This window comes from Mus musculus, chromosome X (assembly GCF_000001635.26).
Source record: "Mus musculus strain C57BL/6J chromosome X, GRCm38.p6 C57BL/6J".
In the NCBI taxonomy this organism is placed as follows: domain Eukaryota; kingdom Metazoa; phylum Chordata; class Mammalia; order Rodentia; family Muridae; genus Mus; species Mus musculus.
In genome coordinates, this window is record NC_000086.7 from 65,504,737 (window position 1) to 65,511,215 (window position 6,479).

Consider the following 6,479-nt stretch of genomic DNA (forward strand, 5'->3'; position numbering starts at 1 on the left):
TACATTTCAAATGCTATCCTATGCCCCCTATGCCCTCCCCCTGCCCTGATTCCCAACCCTCCCACTTCTGCTTCCTGGGCCTGGCATTCCCCTGTACTGGGACATATGGTCTTCGCAAGACCAAGAGCTAAATAATATTTTCTATTCCCATCGATTTGCCTGCAAAATTCATAATGCCCTTCTTTTTAATAGCTGGATACTATTCCTTTGTACAAATGTACTACATTTTCTTTATTCATTCTTCAGTTGAGGGACATCTGGGTTGCTTCCAGTTTCTAACTATTACAAATAAAGCTGCTATGAACATGATGGAACATATGTCCTTATTATATGTTGATCTTTTTGGTCCACACTCAGGAGCAGTATAGCTGGGTCTTCAGGTAGAACTACATTCAATTTTCTGAGGAACCGCCAGATTGATTTACAGACTGGTTGGAACAGTTTGTAATGTTAACACACCCTCAAAAATTTCGACCCAAATTGTTCATATCTAAAAGAAATGCAGGGGTAAAAATGGAGCAGAGACTGAAGGAAAGGTTGACCAGTGACTGGCCCAATATAAGATCCATGCCATGGGCGAGAATAAATTTTGACACTATTACTGATGCCATGATGTGCTTCTAGACAGGAGCCTAATATGGCTGTCCTTTGAGAGGGTCTAAGAGCAGCTGACTGTGACAGATGAAGATATTTACAGTCATGCTTTGTACTGAGGTCTGGAAAGCCAATGGAACAGTTAGGGAAAGGATTGAAGGAACAGAAGGGTCTGGCAACCATAGAAAGATGAACATTGTCAAATAATCATGTGAGGAGCCGCCCTCACATTCGCCATTACAAGATGGCGCTGACATCCTGTGTTCTAAGTAGTAAACAAATAATTTGCGCATGTGCCGGGGTAGTTTTCCACTCCATGTGCCCTGCCTTCCCCGTGACAACTCAGCTGATGGGCTGCAGCCAATCAGGGAGCGACACGTCCAAGGCAGAGGACAATTCTTCATAAAAGGGACAGGGTTTTGCCATTCGCTCTCTTCCTCCTGAAGAAGTAAGCAATAAAGCTTTTGCTGCAGAAGATTCCGGTTGTCCTGAGTGTGTTCTTGCCAGGGGGGACAAAAGCTCGGGATAAGTGGCGCCGAGAAACCTGGGAACTACCATCACACCGGCACAAGGGAGATCCCTCGTTCGTGAGGCGGAACCAGAACTGAGGGACACGTTACAGCTTTACGAGGTATGTCTGGCCTTGAACTTTCTCCAGTGTTAGAAGCCTTTCTGTTCCTTTTCACATGTCAACAAGTGGTTAAGGCAGGGCGGAGAATTCTGGACAAAATTCAAGACAGTCTATCAGAAGTAAAGCGAGGAGAGAGTAGGAGCAAAGAGGAAACATGGTGCACCAAATAAGTATACAGGCCTTTCCACGGATCTCGAGGAAAAGTTAATGTCAGGGAAGAATACCTGGGGAGAGATTGGAAGGAAAGAAGAGAAAAAAACAAAAGAAAAAAGATCAATCAGCGGAGGTTTCTAGGAGAAGGAGCCTATATCCGTCACTAGATGAGTTTAAGCGGCTAGCTCTTAGTAGCTCTGAATCAGACGAAGAACTTAGCCCCTCTGAGGAAACAGACTTGGAGGAGGAAGCAGCTCGTTATGAGAGAAAAAAGTACCAGCCAGATAAAATGCAAGCTAATCAGTCAAGAAAAAAGCCAAAAGTGGCTGGCGAAGGCCAGCTTGCTGCTCGGCCTCCGGCCAGTCAGCTTCAAGGTCATAGTGCACCTCTGCTCTATGCGGAGCCCCCGCCCTACGTAGTGTGTCAGCCCTGCACAGAGAAACAGTGTGCAGACTCGTTCATTCCAAGAGAGGAACAAAGGAAAATGCAACAGGCATTTCTGGTCTTTGAAGGAGCTGAGGGAGGGCATGTTCACGCTCCAGTAGAGTATATCCAGATTAAGGAGCTTGCAGAAGCAGTCCGCAATTATGGAGTCAGCGCTAATTTCACTATAGCACAAGTTGAAAGGCTTGTGAATCATGCTATGACTCCTGGTGATTGGCAGACTGTAGTAAAAGCTACATCCCCCAGTATGGGAATGTATCTTGAGTGGAAAGCCTTGTGGCAGGACTCCTGCCAGACGCAGGCAAGGGCCAATGCCACCATGGAAGGGGATCAGATAACGTGGATTTTTGAATTACTTACAGGTCAAGGACAACACGCTGCTAACCAGACGAATTATCATTGGGGAGCACATGCTCAGATCTCAGCTGCCACTGTTAAGGCGTGGAAAGCACTACCTAAGAAGGGAGAGGCAAGTGGGCATTTGACCAAGATTACTCAAGGTGCACAGTAGTCCTTCTCAGATTTTGTGGCCAGAATGACAGAGGCAGCAGGGCATATTTTTGGAGATTTGGAGCAAGCCGCACCTCTGGTAGAACAGCTCATTTATGAGCAAGCCACACAGGCATGCCGAGCGGCCATAGCCCCAAGAAAGAACAAAGGCTTACAAGACTGGCTCAGGGTTTTTAGGGAGCTCAGGGGACCTCTCGCCAATGCAGGCTTAGCGGCTGCCAGCCATCCTCCAATCCCAAAAATGCTCCATGGGCAGAAATGATCGGAGAACATGTTTTTACTTTGGGAAGCTTGGGCATCTTAAGAAAGATTGCAGAGCTCCAGACAAAAGGGGGGGACCCTCACTCTTTGCTCTAACTGTGGCAAGGGCTATCATAGAGCCGACCAGTGTCACTCTGTGAGGGATATAAAGGGCAGACTCCTTCCCCCGCCTGATAACCAACCAGCTGATGTGTCAAAAAACGGGCCATCGGGCCCTTGGTCCTAGGGCCCTCAAAGATATGGGAACCGGTTTGTCAGGACCCAGGAAGCAGTCAGAGAGGCAACCCAGGAAGACCCACAAGGGTGGAATTGCGTGCCGCCTCCGACTTCCTACTAATGCCTCAAATGAGTATTCAGCTGGTGCCAGTGGAGCCTATACCATCCTTGCCCCCTGGAACCATGGGCCTTATTCTCGGCCGGGGTTCACTCACCTTACAGGGCTTAGTAGTCCACCCTGGAGTTATAGATTGTCAACATTCCCCTGAAATACAGGTCCTGTGCTCAAGCCCTAAGGGCATTTTTTCTATTAGCAAAGGAGCTAGGATAGCTCAGCTGCTGCTCCTCCCTGATAATAACAGGGAGAAATCTGCAAGACCTGAGATAAAGAAAATGGGCTCCTCCGGAAATGATTCTGCCTATTTGGTTGTATCTTTGAATGATAGACCTAAGCTCCGCCTTAAGATCAACGGAAAAGAGTTTGAAGGCATCCTTAATACCGGAGCAGATAAAATTATATTCTCTACACATTGGTGGCCCAAAGCATGGCCCACCACAGAGTCATCTCATTCATTACAGGGCCTAGGATATCAATCATGTCCCACTATAAGCTCCGTTGCCTTGACATGGGAATCATCCGAGGGGCAGCAAGGGAAATTCATACCTTATGTGCTCCCACTCCCAGTTAACCTCTGGGGAAGGGATATTATGCAACATTTGGGCCTTGTTGTGTCCAATGAGAATGCCCCATCCAATTTTACAGTTTGCCCAAAATCAATCTGTTGTGTTTCCACAAATAACAGTAAGAAACCCACTTAAAAAAATGGGATTGTGGTATATACTGATGGATCAAAAACTGGCATAGGTGCCTATGTGGCTAATGGTAAAGTAGTATCCAAACAATATAATGAAAATTCACCTCAAGTGGTAGGATGTTTAGCGGTTTTGGAAGTTTTAAAAACCTCTTTAGAACCCCTTAATATTGTGTCAGATTCCTGTTATTTGGTTAATGCAGTAAATCTTTTTGAAGTGGCTGGAGTGATTAAGCCTTCCAGTAAAGTTGCCAATATTTTTCAGCAGATACAATTAGTTTTGTTATCTAGAAGATTCCCTGTTTATATTACTCATGTTAGAGAGCATTCAGGCCTACTTGGCCCCATGGCTCTGGGAAATGATTTGGCAGATAAGGCCACTAAAGTGGTGGCTGCTGCCCTATCATCCCCAGTAGAGGCTGCAAGAAATTTTCATAACAATTTTCATGTGACGGCTGAAACATTACGCCGTCGTTTCTCCTTGACCAGAAAAGAAACCCGTGACATTGTTACTCAATGTCAAAGCTGCTGTGAGTTCTTGCTAGTTCCTCATGTGGGAATTAGCCCACGTGGTATTCAACCTCTACAGGTCTGGCAAATGGATGTTACACATGTTTCTTCCTTTGGAAATCTTCAATATCTCCATGTGTCCATTGACACATGCTCTGACATCATGTTTGCCTCTCCTTTAACCGGAGAAAAGGCCTCACATGTGATTCAACATTGCCTTGAGGCATGGAGTGCTTGGGGGAAACCCAAACTCCTTAAGACTGATAATGGACCAGCTTATACATCTCAAATATTCCAGCAGTTCTGCCGTCAGATGGACGTGACCCACCTGACTGGACTTCCATACAACCCTCAAGGACAGGGTATTGTTGAGCGTGCGCATCACACCCTCAAATCCTATCTAATAAAACAGAAAGGGGGAGTCGAGGAGGCTCTATCCCGAGTACCAAGAGTGTCTGTGTCTATGGCACTCTTTACACTCAATTTTTTAAATCTTGATGCTCATGGCCATACTGTGGCTGAATGTCATTGTTCAGAGCCAGATAGGCCCAATGAGATGGTTAAATGGAAAGATGTTTTATGTAACAAATGGAAAGGACCGGATCCTATTTTAATAAGATCCAGGGGAGTTGCTTATGTTTTTCTACAGAATGAAGACAACCCATTTTGGATACCAGAAAGACTCACCCGAAAAATCCAGATTGACCAAGGGAGTACTGATGTCCCTTGTCTTGGTGATGTCCAGGGCGACAACAACAAAGGGAGAGCAGCGTTGGGGGATAATGTCAACATTTCCACTCCCAATGCCGGTGATGTATAATGCTCAAGTATTCCCCCGCTTTTGATACGTCAGGAACCTTGGCCTTGTTCAGACAAAAAAGGGATTTTGGGATATTGGCCATTATTGTTAGCATTGTCGCTACAGTGGCCGTTTCCATCTCCCTTATGGCCTCGGCCTTGGCTCTGTCTGGACAGGTCCAGACGACTGACACCATTAACACATTGTCAGCCTCGGTGACCACAGCCATGGATAAACAGGCCTCAGCTAATGTCAAGATACAGGGAGGTCTCATGCTGGTTAATCAACGCATAGATCTTGTCCAGGAACAACTAGATGTATTATGGCAAATAGGTCAGCTGGGATGTGAACAAAAGTTTCTGGGATTATGCATTATTTCCATTCAGTATGATAAATTTACTAGGCCAGCTAATTTGTCAAAAAGTCTTTCTCAGTATATGTTACAGAATTGGACGGCTGAATTTGAACAGACCCTTTGGGAATTGAGACTTGCCATCATTTAGGTCAACTCCACGCGCTTGGACCTGTCCCTGACCAAAGGATTACCCAATTGGATCTCCTCAGCATTTTCCTTCTTTAAAGAATGGGTAGGGGAGGAATTATTTGGAGCTACACTTTGCTGTGGATTAGTGTTGCTTCTCTGGTTGGTCTGAAAGCTTAAGGCCCAAACTAGGAGAGACAAGGTGGTTATTGCCCAGGCGCTTGCAGCACTAGAACATGGTGCTTCCCCTGATATATGGTTATCTATGCTTAAGCAATAGGTCGCTGGCCACTCAGCTCTTGCTTCCCACAAGACTGGTCTCATTGCACAGGATAGAGTGAGTGTGCTTCAGCAGCCCGAGAGACTTGCACGGCTAAGCACTGCAGTAGAAGGGCTCTGCAGCATATATGAGCCTATTCTAGGGAGACATGTCATCTTTCAAGAAGGTTAAGTGTCCAAGTGTCCTTCCCCCAGGAAAAAAGACACGGGACCAGACCAGGACCCCTCCGGGTGATGAGCCTGGGAAGAGGTTTTGTGTACGGATCTTTTACCTGCACACTGGGGATTTGACCTCTATCTCCACTCTCATTAGAATGGGTGGCCTATTGCTCTTAAATAAAAGAAAAGGGGAAGATGTGAGGAGCTGCCCTCACATTCACCATTACAAGATGGCGCTGACATCCTGTGTTCTAAGTAGTAAACAAATAATCTGCGCATGTGCCGGGGTAGTTATCCACTCCATGTGCTCTGCCTTCCCCGTGACAACTCGGCCAATGGGCTGCAGCCAATCAGGGAGTGACACGTCCAAGGCAGAGGACAATTCTCCATAAAAGGGACGGAGTTTTGCCATTCACTCTCTTCCTCCTGAAGAAGTAAGCAATAAAGCTTTTGCTGCAGAAGATTCCGGTTGTCCTGAGTGTGTTCTTGCCGGTGGGGACAAAAGCTCGAGATATAATCAGGACCACTGGGAGATCCTAGAAACTAAAGCCCATGGTACATTTGTAGCAGAGTACTGCCTTGTCTGGCCTCAGTGGGAGAGGATGCACCTAATCTTATAGAGACTTGATG

At 46.3% G+C, this 6,479-nt stretch overlaps 1 pseudogene; it reads left to right on the forward strand.

Annotated features, from left to right (window-relative positions):
- Positions 1-1,158: 1,158 nt before the first annotated feature.
- Gm52453 lies at positions 1,159-2,930 on the forward strand (annotated as a pseudogene).
- The last annotated feature ends 3,549 nt before the right edge of the window (positions 2,931-6,479 follow it).